This window comes from Pongo pygmaeus, chromosome 19, assembly GCF_028885625.2.
Source record: "Pongo pygmaeus isolate AG05252 chromosome 19, NHGRI_mPonPyg2-v2.0_pri, whole genome shotgun sequence".
Lineage (NCBI taxonomy): Eukaryota > Metazoa > Chordata > Mammalia > Primates > Hominidae > Pongo > Pongo pygmaeus.
Window position 1 is genome coordinate 59,847,762 of NC_072392.2, and position 23,915 is coordinate 59,871,676.

The 23,915-nt window shown below is 39.3% G+C and overlaps 1 protein-coding gene and 1 pseudogene across 1 annotated transcript in view; both read right to left on the reverse strand.

The window, feature by feature from the left end:
* The window catches only part of PPM1E (protein phosphatase, Mg2+/Mn2+ dependent 1E), a 222,722-nt gene that overhangs the window by 142,919 nt on the left and 55,888 nt on the right, over positions 1 to 23,915 (reverse strand). The gene's annotated exons all lie outside the window — the stretch shown is intronic.
* LOC129018459 (U6 spliceosomal RNA) lies at positions 901 to 998 on the reverse strand (annotated as a pseudogene).

A 23,915-nucleotide genomic window follows, 5' to 3' on the forward strand; every position in this document is an offset into this window, starting at 1 on the left:
GGACCATCATGGCCCACTGTAACCTCCAACTCCTGGGCTCAAGTGATCCTCCCATCTCAGCCTCTGGAGTAGCTAAGACTACAGGCATGCGCCAACAAACCCAGTTGATCTTAAATTTTTTTGTGGCCGGGCACGGTGGCTCACGCCTTGTAATCCCAGCACTTTAGGAGGCCAAGGCAGGCAGATCACAAGGTCAGGAGCTCAAGACCAGCCTGACCAATATGGTGAAACCCCGTCTCTATTAAAAATACAAAAATTAGCTGGGTGTGGTGGCGTGCGCCTGTAATCCCAGCTACTCAGGAGGCTGAGGCAAAAGAATCGCTTGAACCCGGGTGGCAGAGGTTCCAGTGAGCCAAGATCGCACCACTGCACTCCCAGCCTGGGCGACAGAGCGAGACTCCATCTCAAGAAAAAAAAAATTTTTTTTTTGTAAAGATAGGATCTTACTCTGTCGCCCAGGCTGGTCTTGAACTCCTGGGCTCATTAAATCCTCATGCCTTGGCCTCCCAAAGTGCGGGTGTGAGCCACCATGCCAGGCCCCCTGGGAATTCTTTGATTTAGATAAGAGGAAGGCAGATGATGAAATACATTAATCTTAATATTCTATATAGTTCATTTTTTCCTGAAAGAATTTTAATCTGGGTAACATAAAAGATAAAGTTAGTAGTCTTGTCACTTTTGAGCAACAATATATACCCAAAATTTAAAAAACAGTTGCCGTTAGAGTATATCAGGATGGTTTTGCTCTGGGCAGCATAGTATAGTGGTTAGCATCATGTTAGAGATTCTAAAGCCACACCTGGGTTTGAATCCTAGCTCTACTGTTTACCATTTTTGTAACCTTAGGCAATTAATTACTTGACTTTTCTAAGTCTCAGTTTCCCCATTTGGTTTTTTTTTTAAATTATAATATGTAACATTTGAGTGTGATCCTTGTGCAGGGACCATGCTAATCTTCTCTGTATCATTTTTCATATATGTGCTGCTGAAGCGAGCGCCCCATTTCTTTTTGTTTTGTTTTGTTGTTTGAGACGGGGTCTTGTTCTGTCACCCAGGCTGGAGTACAGTGGCATGATCATAGCTCACTGCAGCCTCAAAATCCTGGGCTCAAGCAATCCTCCTGCCTCAGCCTCCTGAGTAGCTGGGACTGCAGGCATGCACCACCATGCACGGCTAATTTTTTAAAATTTTTTGTAGAGATAGAGGTCTCACTATATTGCCTGAGCTAGTCTTGAACTCCTGGGCTCAAGCAATTCTCCTACCTCAGCCTCCTAAATGCTGGGATTACAGGTGCGAGCCACTGCACTCAGTCAAAAATATATGTTTTAATAAAATATAAAGCTACAGTGGGAAGGCCCAACAATATCACAGGTAATAAAATTTCCCAGAACATTTACAATAACACTAAAAAAAATTAAAATTCGGGTATAACTATAACAAAACATGCACAGGATCTGTGTGCTAAAAACTACAAAATACTGATGAATTTTATTTTATTTGAGACAGCGTCTTGCTCTGTCACCAAGGCTAAAGTACAGTGGCACAAATGATTGTGGCTTACTATACCCTTGACCTCCCAGACTCAATCAATCACCTCGCCTCAGCCTCCCCAGCAGCTGGGACTACAGGCACATGCCACCACAGTTGGCGAATTTTTCTATTTTTTGTAGAGATGAGGTCTCACTATGTTGCTGAGGCTGGTCTCGAACTCCTGTGCTCAAGTGATCCTCCCACCTCAGCCTCTCAAAGTGCTGAGATTATAGGCATGAGTCACTGCATCAGGCCAAAAAAAGGTTTTAATGACCTAAATAACTGGAGAGATGTGGCATTCTCATGGATTCGGAGGCTTTACAGAGTAAAGACGTCAATTCTCTCAAAATTGATCTGCAGTTGGTTTAATGCAATTCCTATAAAAATCCTAACAGATTTTTATACATGAACAAGCTGATTCTAAAATTTATATGGAAAGGCAAAGGAACTAGAATAGCTAAAAGAATTTTGAAAAAAAGAATAAAATAAGGGCAATCACATTAGCTTTTTAAAGACTTACTATATAGACACAACAGTTAAACGGTCGTATTGGGAGACACAGACACACAGATCAATAGAACAAAAAAGAGTAAAAGATAAACTCACACTTGTACAGACAACTAATTTTTGACAAAGGCATAAAAGCAATTTAATGAAGCAAGCATAGTCGTTTTAACAAGTGGTGATGGGACAACTGGTCTCCTGTAGGAGACAAAATGGACCTTGACCTAAACCTCACAATTTATACCAAAATTAACAAACTTCAAATGCATAATTTTATTAGATGTTGAACTATAAGACTCTTAGGGAAAAAACAAGAGAAACTCTGTGTGACCTAAATTTAGGGAAAATGTTCTTAGATATGACACCAAAAGTATAACCCATAAAAGAAAAAATTAATAAATTAGACTTCATCATAATTAAAACTTTTCCTCTGTGAAAGATATTAAGAAAATGAGAAAAGAAGCCACAGATTGGGAGAAAATATTTGCAAATCACACATATTTGACAAATAATTTATATCTAGAATAAATAAGGAAATCCCTAACCTCAACTGTAAATAAGTAAGCAGTCCAATTAAAAAGTGGGCAAACAAGTCAACAATGCAATCCCATTTACAATAGCCATACCCCACACCCCATCAAAAAATAAAAATAAAACAAATAAACAAAAAACCCTACATCTAAGCAAGGAGGGGAAATATCTCTACAAGAACCACAAAACACTTCCAAATAGGCAAAAGACATGAACAGACACTTCACAAAAGAAGACATACCTGTGGCCAATAAATATGAAAAAATGCTCCACATCACTAATCATCAGAGAAATGCAAATCAAAATCACAATGAGATGTCATCTCACATCAGTCAGATGTCAGAATGGCTATTATTAAAAAGTCAAAAACAACAGATGTTGGAAAGGCTGTGGAGAAAAGGGAACACTTATACACTGTTGGTGAGAATGCAAATTAGCTTAGCCACTATGGAAAGCAGTTTGAAGATTTCTCAAAGAACTTAAAACAGGACTACCATTTGACCCAGGAATCCAATTACTCATACTGGGTATATATCCAAAAGAAAACAAGTAATTCTATCAAAAAGACATATGCACTCGCATGTTCACTGCAGCACTATTCACAACAGCAAAGACACGGAATCAACCTAGATGCCCATCAAATGTGGCCTGGATAAAGACAATGTGGTACATATACACCACAGAATACTATCCAGCCATAAAAAAAGAACAAAATCGTGTCCTTTGCAGCAACACGGGTGCAACTGGAGGCCTTTATCCTAAGTGAATTAATGCAAGAACAGAAAGCCAAATACCACATGTTCTCACTTATAAGTGGGAGCTAAACACGGGGTACTCATAGACATAAAGACAGCAACAATAGAAACTAAAGACTTCTGCGGGGGTGCGGTGAGGTTGAAACTGTTGAAAAACTATTGGGTTTCAAAAGGTCACATACTAGATGATTCCACTTATATAACATTCTCAAAGTAACAAAAGTATGGTGATGAAAAACAGATCAGTGGTTGCCAGGGGTTAGGATTGGGGTGTGACTGTAAACGGCTAGCACATGGGAGTTTCTTTGGGAGTTCTATATCCCAAATATGATAATGGTCATATGAATTTATACATGTGATAAAATCCTGTAGAACTACATACATCCCCCAAACATTTTTTTTTAAGGATTGTATATAATAACTGGTGAAATCTTGTGAGGCTGAGGCAGGTGAATCACTTGAGGCTGGGAGTTCAAGATCAGCCTGACCAACATGATGAAACCCCATCTCTACTAAAAGAAAAAAATACGAAAATTAGCCATAGCCAGGAGTAGTGATGCATGCCTGTGATCCCAGCTACTCAGATGGCTGAGGAAGGAGAATCGCTTGGACCCAGGAGGCGAGGGTGCAGTGAGCTAAGACCACACCACTGCACTCCAGCCTGGTAACAGAGCGAGGCTCCATCTCAAAAAACAAACAAACAAACAAACAAAAACCTGGTGAAATCCAAATAAGGTTAGTAGTTTAGTTAATAAATAGTATTGTATCAATGTCAGTTTTCTGATTTTGATAATTATACTATGGTTATATAAGATGTCTTTGGGGGAAGCTGGGTGAAGAGTACTTCTGAACTCTTTGTACTATTTTTGCAACTTCTGCATGAGTCTAAAAATATTTCAAAATTCAAGTTTAAAATTTCATGTTATTATGCAGAACATCTTAATTCTCAACCTACACTCCAGATTATTTTTAAAAAGGAGCACCAATTGTTCTAATTAAAAAAAAAAACAAATCATTGTATGTTTCAGGTCTCTCTCTCTTATATAGAAGTAGTGGAAGCTTCACATTTTTTCTTTAATTTCAAGCAGATAAAGTTCTGAGAAACTCTCCCCTTTGCAGAACATACCAGGAGTGTTGAGTTTATTATTTTTTTATCACAACAATATTTCAAAAGAAAATGATAATAATTTATTCTAGTCTGTGCTGGTTAGATTCTACCTGGAATATTGCTCTCAATTCTAGGTATCATTCTTTAAGAACAGTTAATTCAGAAGTGAGTGACCAGGATAGTGAAGAAATTTGAAACAATATTTTCTGAGGATCAAATAGAGGAACTAGGTTATCTCTACGCTAGAGAAGAAAAAATACTAAAGTTCTAATACTGTCTTTAAGTCTATGAAAGGTTACCATGTGGAAGACAACAGATTTATTTGGAATACTCTAAGGTGTAGAATTAGGATCGATAGTCCTACAGAGACAAAGACTTTCACCCAAGATAAGCAGCCACTAAAAAACAGTGCTTACCAAAGAGGAAATGAGCTGCCTTGGAACACAGTGCCTATCACAGAAACAATAAAAGCACTGGCAATAACGTTGGACTTTCAGGACTTCTGATTCAAAACAGCAGACTGCACACATGCATTTATCTCAGAAACCTCCTGAAATGTGAAATTAAAATAACAGAAAGACACGGAAGAAATTATAGTAGACAAAAAAGATTAACAAATATTTGAAAGCAAGAAAGGGAATGAAGGAGTAGCAACCTTAACATACCAGAACAGAGAAAGCTGAGTCCAAACTGTCCAATAGGGGGATGACATCAAGAATCTAGCTGGTTCTCATCAAAGAACTCCAGGAATCTAAGGAACTGGAGATACTAGCTATCTCAGACAGCACGTATAAGGAGAAGTGTTGGAAACGTTGCAATTCATTGAAATTATACAGAAGAAATACCTAAGATACTCTTCTTCTAAACTCCCATGCAACCAAACAAGTGCACCTTCCTCACATGGCAGGAGAGAAAATGTTTATTTTCTGATTAATTGAAACAGAATATTCAAAGACACAAGGTACATACTGAGAGACTGAAGTAAATCACCTTACTAAAATTAAGAATACTATGTGAAAAATTACATATAAACAGCTGTATTCCCTTACTCAGTTCCCAAAATGCTGGCTAAAGAAAAGAGTCTAAAACCTTTAAGATAAAGTAAGTCTGCAGTGGCTCACGCCTGTAATCCTAGCACTTTGGGAGACCGAGGAGGGGGATCACAAGGTCAGGAGATCAAGACCATCCTGGCTAACATGGTGAAACCCCGTCTCTACTAAAAATACAAAAATTAGCTGGGCGTGGTGGCACGTGCCTGTAATCCCAGCTACTTGGGAGGCTGAGGCAGGAGAATCACTTGAACCCAGGAAGCGGAGGTTGCAGTGAGCTGAGATTGTGCCACCGCACTCCAGCCTGGGTGACAAGAGTGAGACTCCATCTCAAAAAAAAGAAAAAAAAAAAAGATAAAGTCACATACATGTCAGGTGCGGTGGCTCACGCCTGTAATCCAAGCACTTTGGGAGGCCAAGGCGGGTGGATCACTTGAGGATAAGAGTTTGAGACCAGCCTGGCCAACATGGTGAAACTGTCTCTACTAAAAATACAAAAATCAGCCAAGCATGGTGGCACATGCCTATAGTCCTAGGTACTTGGAAGGCTGAGGCAGGAGTATTGCTTGAACCCAGAGGCAGAGGTTGCAGTGAGCCAAGATCGTGCCACTGCACTCCAGCCTGGGCGACACAGTGAGACTCCATCTCAAAAAATAATAATAAAAAATTAAATAAAATAAAGTAAACCACATACAAATAGGATCAGGAATCAGAATGCTATCATCTTTCTCAATAATAAGGCTGAAGGCTGGGCGCGGTGGTTCATGCCTGTAATCCCAGCACTTTGGGAGACCGAGGTGGGCGGATCACGAGGTCAGGAGATTGAGACCATCCTGGCTAACATGGTGAAATCCCGTCTCTACTAAAAATACAAAAATCAGCCGGGCATGGTGGTGGACGCCTGTAGTCCCAGCTACTTGGGAGGCTGAGGCAGGAGAATGGCGTGAACCTGGGAGGCGGAGCTTGCAGTGAGCCGAGACTGCGCCATTGCGCTACAACCTGGATGACAGAGCGAGACTCCATCTCAAATAATAATAATAATAATAATTACAACAGTGAAAGCTGAGGGACAATAGACTAATGCCTTCAAAATTCTGTGGGAAAACAATTTTCTAACATAATTTTTTTTGTTGTTTGTTTTGTTTTTTGTTTTTTTAGAGCGACAGTGTCTTGCTCTGATTTCCAGGCTGGAGTGCAGTGGTCCAATCAAAGTTCATTGCAGCCTCAAACTCCTGGGCTCAAGTGATCCTCCTGCCTTAGCCTCCCAAGTAGCTGGGACTACAGGCATGGGCCACCATGCCTGGCTAATTTTTCTTCTAGAGACAGGGTCTTACTATGTTGACCAGGCTGTCCTCAAACTCCAGGTCTTAAGCAATTCACCTGCCTTGGCCTCCCAAGGTACTGGGATTATAGGTATGACCCACCACCTTGGCCTTTAACCTGAAATTCTGTACCCAACTAGGCTAACAATCAAGTGGAGGAGTGGAATAAAGATATTTCAGGTTAACAAAATTAACTGAAATATCTGAAAAAAATTAACTTCCATGAATCTTTTGTTTTTTTAAGCTCACTAATCCTGCTTTATAACCATGAATCTTTTATAAAAAGACTAGTAAAGGATGTCCACCAGCAAAATGAGAAAAGAAACCCAGAAAGAAATGAAAACCACAAAACTGAGGCTCTGATGAAAACGAAGCATCAGGAACCACAAGGATCATGGTAGAGCCCCAGAATGTCAGCTGTACAGAAGGTATAGAGCACGTACAGTCTGGACTGGAACAGGTAGATGCAAAGTTCCAAGATGAAAGCCTTATAAAAAATGATTACCCAGGATGTTTAACTATACTGATAGTGGTTTTTATGTTTCTACTTCAGAGTTCAGAAAATAAAAGACAATAGGTACATAGAAAACTAAACAAATGAAAAACAGTAAATTATTAACTCTAGGAAAAACAAAAGGTTATACAAGAAAGAAAATGTAAACACAGGCCAGGCACAGTGGCTCACGCCTGTAATCTCAGCACTTTGGAAGGCCGAGGCGGGCGGATCACCTGAGGTCGGGAGTTCGAGACCAGCCTGACCAACATGGAGAAACCCCGTCTCTACTGAATATACAAAATTAGCCAGGCATGGTGGCGCATGCCTGTAATCCCAGCTACTCAGGAGACTGAGGCAGGAGAATCGCTTGAACCCAGGAGGCGGAGGTTGCAGTGAGCTGAGATTGCACCATTGCACTCCAGCCTGGGCAACTAGAGTGAAACTCCGTCTCAAAAAAAAAAAAAGAAAAAAGAAAAGAAAATGTAAACACAGTATATAGTGGCTCAGTTGTAAACAATATATACATAATTCAAACAATGTAAACATTATTTTGCCTAAAGTTGTGGTATGATTATACTGGGAGTTAGTGGGGGAAAGTAAGTGGTAGCAGGAGTTGTATAAGATTGTTAAATCTTTATCTTCTAGAATAAAAAACAAAGAGTTACTGTCTATAGTTTAAAAAACAAGAAACAGCAAATGAAACATTCTTTAGAGACAGGTGAATCCTAGAAGAAACAAAGAATTAAAAATAGGCCAGGCACAGTGGCTCATGCCTGTAATCCCAGCACTTTGGGAGGCCAAGACAGGAGGATCACCAGAGGTCAGGAGGTCGAGACCAGCCTGACCAACATGGAGAAACCCTGTCTCTATTAAAAATACAAAATTAGCCAGGCGTAGTGGTGCATGCCGGTAATCCCAGCTACTCGGGAGGCTGAGGCAGGAGAATCACTTGAACCCAAGAGGCAGAGGTTGCAGTGAGGTGAGATCGCGGCATTGCACTCCAGCCTGGGAAACAAGAGTGAAACCCCGTCTCAAAAAAACAAACAAACCAAAAAAAAGAATTAAAAATAGTTGCTTCCTCTGCCATTGTGGTCCAATATATGGAAAGAGAAAAGAGAGGAAGAGAGAGAAAAAGAAAGAAAAGAAAATTAAAACAGTTGTTTCCAAGGAGGACTTGAGAATGAAGAAGGGTAAGAGACTGTTCTTAGTATATGCTTTACAGTACACTATTTCACTTTAAAAAATTATACACATATTACACTGAATAAAAAGAAAAATTATTATTATTATTATTATTGTTATTATTTGAGACTGAGACTCTTATTGCCCAGGCTGGAGTACAGTGGCGTGATCTCAGCTCACTGCAACCTCTGCCTCCCAGGTTCAGGTGATTCTCCTGCCTCAGCCTCCCTAGTAGCTGAGATTACAGGCACCCGCCATCATGCCTGGCTAATTTTTGTATTTTTAGTAGACATGGAGTTTCACCATGTTGGCCAAGCTGGTCTCGAACTCCTGACCTCGGGTGATCTGCCCGTCTCAACCTCCCAAAGTGCTGGGGTTACAGGCGTGAGCCACCTCGCCCAGCCAATTATTATTATTATTATTTTTTTGAGACGGAGTCTCGCTCTGTTGCCCAGGTTGGAGTGCAGTGGCATTATCTCGGCTCACTGCAAGCTCCGCCTCCCAGGTTCACGCCATTCTCCTGCCTCTGCCTCCCAAGCAGCTGGGACTACAGGCACCCACCACCACGCCTGGCTAATTTTTTGTATTTTTAGTAGAGACAGGGTTTCACTGTGTTAGCCAGGATGGTCTCGATCTCCTGACCTCGTGATCCGCCCTCCTCAGCCTCCCAAAGTGCTGGGATTACAGGCGTAAGCCACCACACCCGGCCCTGGCCAATTATTTTTTAAATTTATAGGTTCTCATGTCCCACTCCTAGACCCACTGTAACAGAATATCTGAATAGATCTACATATTTAAATGGCTTAAAAGATTATAATCAGGTAGTTAAGTTGGATAAAACATTGGTATAAGATCATGGATTTTGGCCAGGTGTAGTGGCTCATGCTTGTAATCCCAGCACTTGGTGTGGTGGCTCATGCCTGTAATCCCAGCACTTTGGGAGGCCAAGGCAGGTGGATCACCAGAGGTCAGGAGTTCGAGACCAGCCCGGGCAACATGGCGAAAACCTGTCTCTACTAAAAATACAAAAATTAGCTGGGCATGGTGGCAGGCGCCTATAATCACAGCTACTTGGGAGGCTGTGGCAAGAGAATCACTTGAACCCAGGAGGCGGAGATTGCAGTAAACCGAGATCGTGGCATTACACTCCAGCCTGGGTGACATGGCAAGACTCTGTCTCAAAAAAAAAAAAAAAAAAAAAGATCATGGACTTAAAGCTGAATGCAGGCTTTTATATATTCCACTGACTCAAAAATGTACCCTCAACCCTAGCCAGCAGATCTAAATAAGCATGCAACGTATTACAAAGAAGACCGAGAAAGAGAGTTTTAAATGGGTCAGCATGATCCATCATTCCTATAAGTAAAGCTCCTTAAAAGTATATAAAGCCCATATAGATAAATTAGGAACAAAATTTTTTTACATCACACCTGTAATCCCAGCACTTTGGGAGGCTGAGGAGGGCGGATCACAAGGTCAGGGGATCGAGACCATCGTGGCTAACACGGTGAAACCCCGTCTCTACTAAAAATACAAAAAAAAAATTAGCCAGGTGAGGTGGCATGCACCTATATTCCCAGCTACAAAGGAGGCTGAAGCAGAAAAATCACTTGAACCTGGGAGGCAGAGGTTGCAGTGAGCCGAGATCGTGGCACTGCACTCTAGCCTGGGCGACAGAGCCAGGTTCCATCTAAAAAAGTAAAATAAAAACAAAATCTTTGTACATTAAAAATAGTAAGTTACACTGATATGCTAAACTAATTTCTTGCTATCTAAAATGATACATTAGGCAACAATTTTATTGTGTAATTTGATTAAATGTACAGTTAATGTACCTCTTGCTTCAGTATAGTTTATCTTTGAAGTTCTGCTGAATTTTAGTTGCCATAACAACCTGAATAAACCCTTTATTGCTGTAGATATCTATAGCTATTTATAAATGTAACAGCTGGATCTGTCCAGCTAAATTTCTTTCGTAATATAAAACATCAAAGCAGCTTTCTTTCTTTCTTTTCTTTTTTTTTTTTTTGAGATCGAGTCTGTCTCTGTTGCCCAGGCTGCCAGGCTGGAGTGCAGTGGAGCCATCTCGGCTCACTGCAAGCTCCGCCTCCTAGGTTCAAGCAATTCTCCCTGCCTCAGCCTCCCAAGTAGTTGGGATTACAGGTGCCCGCTGCCCACCACCACATCCAGCTAATTTTTGTATTTTTAGTAGAGACGGGGTTTCGCCATGTTGGCTGGGCTGGTCTCAAACTTCGGACCTCAGGTGATCCGCCTCACTCAGACTCCCAAAGTGCTGGGATTACAGGCATAAGCCACCATGCCTGGCCTAAAAGCAGTTTTCATTTGCTCTGAATAAACTTAAGAAAAATGTCAGGAACCATTAAAACTAAAACTATAATTTTTACATTTATATCTAAAAATATTAAAATGTAGTAAAACTATATAGAATAAGGTAGAGAATGGGGCTGGGTGCGGTGGCTCATGCCTGTAATCCCATCAATTTGGGAGGCCATGGTGGGTGGATCACTTGAGGTCAGGAGTTTGAGACCAGCCTGGCCAACATGGTGAAACCGCGTCTCTACTAAAAATACAAAAATTAACCGAGCATGGTGGTGGGTGCCTGTAATCCCAGAGACAGAGAGAGAGAGAGAGAGAGAGTGTATCAATAGTTAAGCCTTTCTTTTTCCGTAAGTTATTGAGGTACAGGTGGTATTTGGTTACATGCGTAAGTTCTTCAGTGGTGATTTGGTAGATTTTGATGCACTCATCACCCGAGCAGTCTACACTGCACCATATTTGTAGTCTTTTATCTCTTGCCCCACTCCCACTCTTCCCCCCAAGTTTCCAAAGTCCATTGTGTCATTCGTATGCCTTTGCATCAGCCAGATATTTTAAATCAATTGCTTCTCTCCACAGTAACACAATGCAAGATAAAACACAAAGAAGCAGGCTGGGCGCGGTAGCTCACGCCTGTAATCCCAGCACTTTGGGAGGCGGAGGCGGGCGGATCACGAGCTCAGGAGATTGAGACCATCCTGGTTAACATGGTGAAACTCTGTCTCTACTAAAAAAAAAAAAAAAAAAAAAAAAAACAAAAAAAAAAACAAAAAATTAGCCGGGCGTGGTGACGGGCGCCTGTAGTCCCAGCTACTGGGGAGCCTGAGGCAGGAGAATGGCGTGAACCCGGGAGGCGGAGCTTGCAGTGAGCCGAGATCACGCCACTGCACTCCAGCCTGGGCGATGAGCGAGACGCCGTCTCAAAAAAAAAAAACAGAAAGAAGCAAACAACAGCATTACATAAAACAACATTTATTAGCAGTTAAAGCAACCTAAATTCATTAATAAAAGTAGAATAAAGCTTTTACACCTGAATCCTCTTTTCAAAGTGATTATTTGATTCCACTAAAATAACTAATAATAATTAGATGAAGAAATATCTATCTTCACTGATAAAAGCTTTTGAGTACACAAAATTATAAAAATAAAAGGTTTATTCTGCAGCAGTGTAGCAGTTAATTAGCAGCTTCCCGGATAGGATCTGTGCCTATGTAGAGTCTCAGAAAGTATTGGTTCAGTAGATTATTTAGATTAAGACTGCTATATTCAGGACAACCTACAGATTTTTTCTCATAGAAAAAAAGTTTTAAATTATATATAAATAAATGTATTGACTGATAATTGTTACGTACATTTTCTACCTTGAATTGGAGATATTCATCTTTGTGCTCATCTTTCAAACCCTTTCTCCAACCCTTTCTCTAACTCATGTTTTAAAAACATACATAATATTCTATACATCCATATATTTGGGGATAGTCCATTAAATTTGTATTAAATTTAAATTTTGCAGGCCGGGCGCGGTGGCTCACGCCTGTAATTCCAGCACTTTGGGAGGCTTAGGCAGGCAGATCACGAGGTCAGGAGATTGAGACTATCCTGGCTAACATGGTGAAACCCCGTCTCTACTAAAAATACAAAAAATTAGCTGGCTGTGGTGGCAGGCGCCTGTAGTTTCAGCTACTCAGGAGGCTGAGGCAGGAGAATGGTGTGAACCTGGGAGGCAGAGCTTGCAGTGAGCTGAGATCGAGCCACTGCACTCCAGCCTGGGCAACAGAGCGAGACTCCGTCTCAAAAAATAAATAAATAAATAAATAAATTTAAATTCCGTACCTCGTCCATATTTAATCTAATCAATGCTTAATTTTGCAGATGTTTTTCTTTTTTTTATTTTTTATCTTTCCTGTGGTGCAGATTAATTTTGCAGACATTTTACAATAATTTAAAAATATACAAAACACAATTTCCTAAGGGGAAAAAAATAACTAAACAACAGGTGATTCAGATAGCAGCCAGCAAATGTTATTTTCAAAGAGTAACTATAGATGCATAAGATCCATTCTCCTATATTCATTACTGTCATATTTTGATATAAAACATATCTAATCATAAATAAGGTCTTTGCCCTTTCACCTAAATCTTTCAGAGAATAGCATAATCACAATCCTGAGAAACCATTCCTGTGCCTAGAATTTCAAGTCTTCTGTCTTTCATGCAAATACCCACGATTCTTTTCCCATTACTTTCATAGTTCCTTTCCTGTCCATTCCATTCCTTGAAAAATTTATGAGAAATGCCTACATGACAGAAATATGACCATTTCAGCCTCTCTTAAACTAGAAACAATTCTTAGGTGATAGAAATGAAAACCTCATTTTTATATGTTGTCTTTATAGTTTAAAAAGTGCTCACATACACTATAATGTCTGACCCTAGAATAATGCTTCCACTTGGGTAAAACAGGTATTATTTTCATTTTGAAAATTAAAAAAAAAAATTATGCTCAGAAGGGCTTGCCCCAGGTCAAACAAGAAGAGCAATAATCATCATATAAGTCAGCTCTCTTGACATATTTTTTTCACAATACTTTGCTGCCTCACTTACATATGACAAAGAGGAGAGAATGGGGCAACTGACTTTGGCAGCCTTCAGTTGTCACAGACCCTGAACAACAGAATCTATTACAATCTATTCTCTCTCCAACAGCAAGTACTGGCAGTATGGTAGACCTGACTGATAGCATAACTTTAATTATCAGCCAGAGGCTTAAACCTATGCTTGTTGTAATTAGAATTTCCCCACAGAAAAAAACCACATCATCTATTCCAGAAAAGAACTACCTATTAAATCCTAATCTTTACATTTTCAATTCATGGCCAACCAGTGTTTAAAACATGAATTATCTTAATAAAAGAGCAAGTTTACAAATGCCTATGGGCTACACCTTTGGCAATGTTACCCCGTTCTATTTTTAGTAAACACTTAATCCTAGTATAAGACCAGAACAGACGGACAATTGAAACTGGCTCCAATCTTCCAACATTCTTCCTACTAGCTAACAATATAGCAAACACCTAGAGGTTGTTCTAACCATAATTATCAGCTCAACTCATAACAGAATCAGAAGTCGGTTCGTAGTCCCTCTTATTTTGGAGAAAGATACTTGGGACTCGTCAAAAAAAAAAAAAAAATTCAGACTTAGCAACTTTACTTCTAAGTAAACAACCCACACTGCAGCTCATATTTTATAATGCTTGCTCCTAGTCGCATACTTATTTCATTCAATGCTATGCTTCAGTGCCTCCTTTTCTTTGGTCTCTTTCCACTTTTTTTGCTGTTGTTACTTGCTCCTTTACTACATTCTTTTTTCCATCTCTTGTTTTAGTAATCCTCATCACTATCTGGGCTATCTTGGTCTTCTTCCTGCCAGATTCCTTCCTGAAGCTGCCAACTCCCACTTAAAGCTTTGTGTTCATCAACAACTTATGCTTTAAAACGATCTCTTGCTTTTTCCTTGATCGCCTTTCAAAATCTCATTACCTTGATATATCTCAGTTAGTTATTAGAAAAGCTAGTTGATTAAACTAGTTTATACTAAAAGAAGCATAAGCATTGAATTGGTCATTTTAGACAAGATGGGGGAGAAATTTGGGAAAGGACAGTTTTCATACTTTCAGCCCACTCCCCTCCCAGCCTTTAGCAAATAACAATGGAGTTGTAAAGCCCAGGAAAACCCTTTCCCCAACCCCCTGGAGTCTCAAAATAAGTTTCTTCATTGTTAAAGAAGACTTCGGTTATTACTCTACTTCCATCCCTTCCACCAGTTTTCCAAGGTTCTTGCTAACCAGTATCCGCTTCTCGATGAAAGGAATTCTTTCTATTTTATCCGGCAAGTTCCTGCCCTGCCGTAAGCTAACTTAAACACCCAGAGTGTGTGTATCTATACCAAAGAACGTGTCATTATTCTGATCTCTGAGTGGCGCCTATTGGAAAAGGGGCTTGAATGTAGGAATCTTCATATTGAAATGAAAAAACTTTCTTCTTTTTCTAGTAAACTCCTATGTCCTCTCCAGATAATTAGAAAAATACAAAGCTGGCCGGGCGCGGTGGCTCACGCCTGTAATCCCAGCACTTCGGGAGGCCGAGACGGGCGGATCACAAGGTCAGGAGATCGAGACCATCCTGGCTAACACGGTCAAACCCCGTCTCTACTAAATATACAAAAAATTAGCCTGGCGTGTTGGCGGGCGCCTGTAGTCCCAGCTACTCGGGAGACTGAGGCAGGAGAATGGCGTGAACCCGGGAGGCGGAGCTTGCAGTGAGCCGAGATTGCGCCACTTCACTCCAGCCTGGGCGACAAAGTGAGACTCCATCTCCAAAAAACAAAAAAAAACAAAAATAAATACAAAGCTAAGCTGAAGGTTTATAATATTAATTATATATAATAATAATCACTTACATGAACAACTTATCATTTATACTTTAAACATCATACATTATAATTGGAATTAAGCCCATGATTAAATGTTTCAGATCAAGTTATGTTTTACTTTATTATAACAGAATTTGGTATCTATTCAGTCTTCATAGTTAGTTGTTCATATAGCACAGCAATCTGTTTATCTAAAATTAGTAGGACCATTGCTACTATAATCGTTAATTATGACTCACTCCCACAAGTAATTTATTTTATTTATGATATAATTTAAATACATTTATTTTAAAATATTTGTTTGTATATCTAAATAAGATAACAGCACATAGACAATAATTTTGTTGAGCTTCTAGCACCATTTGGACACTATAATGAAATAATAGTCATTGATGTATATTCGGTCTCTACCTTATTCATTTTAACTTATTCATATAGTCTGTCAGTGTTTTAAAGTCATTTATACACATATTTCCTATTTGTAGGTCCAATAAGCACACTCCTTTAGGACTTCAACCATGTCTTTTACAGTTGAATCTCAACTAATTTGAAACCAAAAAACCAAAAATTCATTGTACATTAATGAGTCCTGCACATGGCTTAGCACATCACATGTATTATTATTATCTTCTTTAATCCTGGCAGCAATCCTGTGAGATAGTACTATTATCAGCTGCATTTTCCTGAGGAGAAACTAGAGGTTGGAGAGGTTTCGTACCTTGCCCAAGGTCACACAAAATTAGTAAGTGGAGCCAGGATCAATTCCAGGTCTGTCTGATATAAAAATTCATGCCCTTTATCATTGTTATTGATAGGTTTGGAACTCTGTCCCCACCCAAATCTCATGTCCAGTTGTAATCCCCAATGTTGGAGGTGGGGCCTGGTGGGAGGTGACTGGATCATGGGGGTGGATTTTCATGAATGGTTTAGCACCATCCCCCCGGTTCTCTCCTCACACTAGTGAGTGAGGGCTCACTTAAGACATGTCCTTTATTTATTTATCTTATTTATTTATTTTTTGTTTGAAATGGAGTCTAGCTTTGTCTCCCAGGCTGGAGTGCAGTGGCGCCATCTCGGCTCACTGCGACCTCTGCCCCCCAAGTTCAAGCCGTTCTCCTGCTCAGACTCCCAAGTAGCTGGGATTACCAGTGCCCGCCACCACACCCAGATAATTTTTGTAGTTTTAGTAGAGACGGGGTTTCACCATGTTGGCCAGGCTGGTCTCAAACTCCTGATATCAGGTGATCCACCCACCTCTGTCTCCCAAAGTGCTGGGATTACAGGCATGAGCCACTGCACCTGGCCCCAACATGTCCTTTAAAAGCATGTAGCACCTCCCTCCTGCCCTCTCTCTTACTTACACCACGCCAGAAGCCTTACTCCCCTTTGCCTTCCACCATGATTGTACATTTCCTGAGGCCTCCCCAGAAGCAGAAGCCACTATGCTACCTGTACAGCCTACAGAACCGTAAGCCAATTAAACCTCTTTTGTTTATAAATTACCCAGTCTCAGGTATTTCTTTACAGCAATGCAAGCATGGATTAATACAGTTATAGTACTTCTTGTATATTCAAGAAACAAAAAACGTAATTAGAAATATGGCTATGGCGGGCCGGCCACAGTAGCTCACGCTTGTAATCCCAGCATTATGAGAGGCTGAGGCAGGTGGATTACTTGAGGTCAGGCGTTCAAGACCAGCCTGGCCTACATGGCGAAACCCCATCTCTACTAAAAATACAAAAAGAATTAGCCCGGCGTGGTGGCGCGTGCGTGGAATCCCAGCTACACGAGAGGCCTAGGCAGGAGAATCACTTGAACGTGGGATGCAGAGATTGCAGTGAGCCGAGATCACACCACACCCCAGCCTAGGCGACAGAGTGAGACTCTGTCTCCAAAAAAATAAATAAGTAGAAATACGACTGTGGAAAATTGGGGGGCAGAGATCAACAACCATAACAACAGTTATAATTTTGGATTTCATCATCTTATTTGATAAAGATTTATAAAGAGAAACAATATATGTATTTATCAAAATTTTTTCTTATTTTAGCCACGGAGCCCGTGTCATCCAGGCTGGAGTGTAGTGGCTATTCACATCACTATCATACAGCACTGCAGCCTGAAATGTCTGACCTCAGATGATCCTTCCACCTTAGCTCTGACTTAGTTGCAGCTACCAGCACGTGCCACTGCACCTGGCTATTCAGCAAATACGTGTTGAGTACTAATTATGTACCAAGCACTATCACAGACTCTTGCCCTTAAGGAGCTTACATAAAGAGATATTTCCAGAAAGCAAGAGCATTTCAAGGAAGTAGAGAAGCACTCAAAAATAATAAAGAACAAAAAGGATGTGGTGTCAGTAATAAATTTAAACCAGGTGATCTAATTATCATTGGCTCATATATGGGTTGCCAGTACCTGAAATACCAAGCAAATAATGAACTTGGGGTCTATATCAAAAGTTTACACTAAGTAAAGCTTATATATGGGAATAAGTAGCCCTCAAATCTCTATAATTAAGGTCCAATTACCATTTTTTAGCTATGCCCTTACAACAGTAATATTAAGTGTTTTGGGCTCATCTTTATTGTAAACTCCAAAAGTTAGGGATAAAGATCTATTTATTATTTTCATCAGTGCCAACATGTAGTCACTAAAATATGCTTGTAGATAAAGATGTTCTGAATTAAATATGAATCTACTACTTGTTACTTGTGTGACCATAGGCAACTTATTTAACCTCTCTGTTAAACCTCTGTTGTGTGCCTCAAGTTTTGTACTTGTTAAATAAAGACAATGAGAGCTCCTACGCAATATGCATAGGAGCATATTTGCTGTTGTGAGGTTAAATTAATGTGCTTACTTAGCATGGGGTCTGGCATATAGTAAATACTCCATAATGCTTAACTGCTATTAAGTACTGTCTCATTTTTTTCCTGTTTAATATTGTTTACTTTTCAAGTAAGGTACCCACAATGAACTAGAGACAGTACAGATTTAACTTTAGAAAAAAACTAGAGTGGGCCGGGCACGGTGGCTCATGCCTGTAATCCCAGCACTTTGGGAGGCCGAGGCGGGCGGATTACGAGGTCAGGAGATCGAGACCACAGTGAAACCCCGTCTCTACTAAAAATACAAAAAATTAGCCAGGCATGGTGGCGGACGCCTGTAGTCCCAGCTACTCGGGAGGCTGAGGCAGGAGAATGGCATGAACCCAGGAGGCGGAGCTTGCAGTGAGCCGAGATCGTGCCACTGCACTCCAGCCTGGGTGACAGAGCGAGACTCTGTCTCAAAAAAAAAACAAAACAAAAAAAACAAAACTAGAGTGTATTCTTTTTGAGAAATGCAAGCATTTTCTGGGACATAAGGAAAATCTAGTGTTTTGTTATCATACAAGTTTCAGAATGCTTGGGAATCCCAAGTGTTAACTATTAATAGAGAAGTAACATGATTTATTTACAGCATGTTTCACTTGCTGAATGCAAGGATCTATTTAACTTCTCAGTGAATGTATGTCAAAGAAATCAGTATTTAATATTTCAAATTTGGAAAAATTAAAAAGTACTAAAAAGGCAAATATAGAAATATTATTAACCCCAAATAACAATTTATGAAATTCCAAAACATTTTCTTATTTTAAAATGAAACAGTAAACATTTTAAATATAAGGTAATAAAAAGTCTTCCCAAACTATCTGTTAAAGCACAATGCATGCCACTGTGAAAAAGTTTGGCAGTTCCTCAAAAGATTAGACGTAGAATTACCATATGATCCAGCAATTCCACTCCTAGGCATATACCCAAAAGAACCGTAAGCAGGGACTCAACAGATACTTTGTATACCAATTTCTACAGCGGCATTATTCACAATAGTCAAAAAGGTGAAAATGTCCAAGTGTCCTTCGACAGATATAAATCAAATGCGGTATAGACATACAATTGAAATTATTCAGTAATTTAAAAATGAGATTCTGAGGCTGGGCATGGTGGCTTGCACCTATAATCCCAGCACTTTGGGAGGCCAAGGCAAGCAGATGGCTTCCACTCAGGAGTTCCAGCCCAGCCTGGGCAACATGGCAAAATCCTCTACCAGAAATACAAAAAAATTAGCCAGGTGTGGTGGTCATGCGCCATAGGCCCAGCTACTCAGGAGGCTGAGGTGGGAGGATCACTCGGGCCTGGGAGGTGGAGGTTGCGGTGAGCTGAGATCGCGCCACTGCACTCCAACCTGGCTGACAGAGTAAGACCCTGTCTCAAAAAAAAAAATATATATATATATATATGTATTCTGATACATGCTACAACATGCATGAACCTTGAAAACATTGTGCTATGTGAAATAAGACAGGCACACAAGGACAAATATTATAAGGTTACACTTACATGCAGTACCTAGACCAAAAATAGGCAAATTCATAGACATGAAAAGTAGAATAGAGGTTACTAGGGGATGGCAAGGGATGGGGGAAGGAGGAAATGGAAAGTTATTGTTTAATGGGTATGAAGTCTGATTTGGGTTGATGAAAAAGTTTTGGAGATGGATGGTGGTGATGATTACACAACATTGTGAGTGTACCTAATGTCGCTGAATTGTATACTCAAAAATGATTATAATAATAAATCTTATATATATTTTATGTTTTCATATTTGAAAGTATTTCCTTCTCTTTACTCCATATAGAAATATTATATACAGGCTGGGCGTGGTGGCTCACGCCTGTAATACCAGCACTTTGGGAAGCCAAGGCAGGCGGATCACAAGGTCAGGAGTTTGAGACCAGCCTGGCCAATATGGTAAAACCCCATCTCTACTAAAAATACAAAAATTAGCTGCATGTGGTGGCACGCACCTGTAGTCCCAGCTACTCAGGAGGCTGAGGCAGGAGAACTGCTTGAATCCAGGAGGCAGAGGTTGCAGTGAACTGAGATCACGCTACTGCACTCCAGCCTGGGCAACAGAGCGAGACTCTGACTCAAAAAAAAAAAAAAAGAAAAGAAAAATATTATACACATTCTACCTGCATTATGATTAAAATTTTTTATTGTATCGATATTTTTATTTTATCAATATTTTTTATCATAATGCAGGAAGAATGTACGTGATATTTCTATATGGAGTAAGGGGAAGGAAATATTTTCAAATATGAAAATAGGAAACCCTTTATTCCACAGTTAAAATGACAACTATAAAAAATTTCTCTTATCATTAAGAGTGGGAAAACAGAATTATGTATGGCAGGCAGTTCAACATCATAATCTTCTCACAATAACGATTAGCATATAATATCCTAAAACTTGCAATAATTTGTTATTCCTAAACTAAGACTCAAAAGCAATGTCAAAATCAGCTCTAGTACATAATCAACATTTGATTTACATAATCTGATATGAAAACTTTTCAAAGCACCGAGGGAAAAAACACCTTAGAAAATATTCTTTGAAAGGAACAGCATTAACAGAGCTATAATAAGTAAGAGCAAAAGAAAGTTCACATCCTCCCCACTCTTTCTAGGTATCTCTAAAAGAATGCATACTTTTTCTTTTCAATTATTAGCTATATTTCAAGTATGATGCAATTACAGTCTGACAAAAACTATGTCGTGGGTACCAAAATCAGGACCATATGCTAATTATGCTGAAATCTAAAACAATAAATAGTCTCCAGGTAAAAATTTTAGTTTACAAATAGTAGCAAATCACATAAGACACCAAATAGTGCCATCAGTTTAGGCTTCAGGTTCCCTGTTATGTTGTAGTTAAGATTGCTAATACAATGGCATTCAGCTATAATAATGTCTTATAATTTCTAGTTAACATTGACTTTAAGGAATTCAAAACAACATTCACCTATTATCACTCTAACTCATACACCTAATTAAAGTTAATCTGGTAAAAGATAGTTTTTATTTCCCTACTGAGAATTCTGAAGTAAATAGAGGGCAAAAGTTTAAGTGGTTTACCCAAGAATTCAATGGCAATAACTTTAAAAAGGAAAGAAAGAAAAGTATATAGACTTTTATCATTGAGGATTCACATGTACTAAGCTAGAAATATTTCTGTGCCGTAAGTAATTTATTCCTTAAAACAACCTGTATCACAGAATTGTACAACTAAAGGGTTCACCATTCACATCCTGGCCTATGTAGTCAGCAAACTTCAGACTGTGGGCCAAATCTGGCCCAGAATGTATTTTTATAAATGAAGTTTTATTAGAATACAGCCATACCCATTTGTTTACATATTGCCTATGGCTGCTTTTGTGCTATAACAGCAACGTTGAGTTGGTGTGACAGCTGTCTTATGGTTTATGGCCAGCAAAGCCTAAAATATTTTCTATCTGGCTCTTTACAGAAAAAAACATTGTCAACCCCTGGTCTGTGTGAACACCACCCCTGGAATAATGCACTGTACAGTCTATGCAGCAGCCCTGAAATGATTTACTGAAAAGGTGTTATCTGTATCTGGTAGATGAGAAAACTGAGATTCAGTAATATCAAATAATACTCAAGGTCATATAGCTTTTAAGTGACAAAGTTAGCCTTCAAATCCACAGCCTTCCATTAAATTACACAGGACCATGTATATATTGGGGGTAGTAATACATAGCTCCCTTAGCTGTTGTTAGAAGTCTCAAATGTGTATATAAAAATATTATAGAAATGCTAATTATTACAGAGTAAATATTAAACATGGATAGTTTGACCTTATGTTCTCCTTTATCCTTCAATAAAATTGGTGTCTTGGCAATGCATACCTCCATATTTACCAGTTCCTCCAAAAAGAGATCTTCACACTCCTATTCCCATCTTCCATCTAACAAAATACTACTCTTTTTCTAGAATCAACTTAAAAGCCATATTCTTAATGACATCTTCTCTGATTCCCTAATCAATATTCACTGCTTTTTCCTGTGTTCTTCTTTAGCATGTTATTGGAAACTCTGTTTAACATGTTTCATTCTATTTTCTATTATTTACTTATCTAATTCCATTTCCATTACATTATTATTTTACATTATTTAGGGGACTATTTCTTATTCATGCTTATATCCACTTTCAACCACCCTCTCCCACAATAATGCCTGTCAAAGTTCCTTGTGCATAACAAACACCCACTGAGTTGGACTTCCTGACACTGTACACCTAGTGCTGCTCTGTGTTCCAATCTGTTGCTCATCACACCAAGCTAGGTTGCCTCCAGTACATATGTCTACTTCTCAAAAAGGCAAGAGGAAAGCCAGAAACTCTTCCAAATGAAATATAGACAGAATTTTCAATTTCTACAATGTTCAGTATATTTAATGCTTTAAATGTAAACTCCTCTGTATAACTTAGTAATTTTTAATAAAATATTTCATCAGTTTTATCAATATAATTTATTCCCCCATTTAATCTTTAAACCAAATTGTTCATACTCAAATTCTCTCACAAATAAACACAATGTTCTAACTCAGCTGTTGTGGCAGAATGTGTTCACAATGAACAACCCCTACTATCTTGGCAAGAATTACAGAATTAGCTAATTACAGTACAACCTCCTTTATCTGTTTTCATTGGGATAAGGAGCAATCTGGATATATCAAAAAGCAAATGATCCAGAAAGACATCTTAGGGACTTTCCCTAAATATGGAAGTCCTATGAAGACAAGTTAGATTGAGCTTTTCTCCACCATGTGCATAATTTTTCTATGAATAGTAAGAGAAATTCCAAGGTGTGAGGTTTTCATAAGAAAGAGGCTAAAAAGATCCCATTGTACAAGGTAGCCAAGGCAAAAATGTTTTAAACAAGCTGGAAATTTATATGGGCCTGAAGTCTGACAAAAAGAGGATAGAGATACATAAAAGTAGAAGACAGTGCCTGCCATAAAAGATCTTGGGTTTTCTTTAGGGGAGAAAGAATAAACATATGAAGTAACTTGAGAACAATAATGAACATCGTATCTTATAGGCAGTGATTCAAAATATTTCCCTCATCTCTCACTGCCACATCACAAATTATTATGACTACTGCCATAAAACAAACATGTATCACTGTTTGGGCCTTAAGACTTGAGCCACAGAGATTGAAGGGAGGAAGAAGGATATTCTTTTTCATTTTTCATGATTTGTATTTCACTTGCTTCTGAAAAGACTTGAGGAAATCTACCAAATAAAACAGTGTGTGGCTGGGCATGGTGGCTCATGCCTGTAATCCCAGCACTTTGGGAGCCTGAGGCAGGTGGATCACTTGAGGTCAGGAGTTCAAGACCAACCTGGCCAACATGGCAAAACCCGATCTCTACTAAAAAACAAAAAACAAAAAAACAAAAAACAAAAAATTAGCTGGGCATGGTGGTGTGTGCCTGTAATCCCAGCTACTCAGGAGGCTGAGACAGGAGAATTGCTTGAACCCAGGAGGAGGAGGTTGCAGTGAACCGAAATCATGCCCCAACATGGGCAACAGAGCAGGACTCCATCTCAAAAAAATAAATAAATAAAATAAAACAGTGTGTGCTATTCATGGTTAAAACAAAAATATATCCCTCAAACAATGCAAGAAAGTAAATACTTCTAGGCACCTCAGGTGATCAGATGACATTTGGATTAAAATGATGTGTAACGACTTCAATCTTCTACCATTTTCTTATGACAGAACTACTATCAAACATATCTTCTGCTATGGATTCT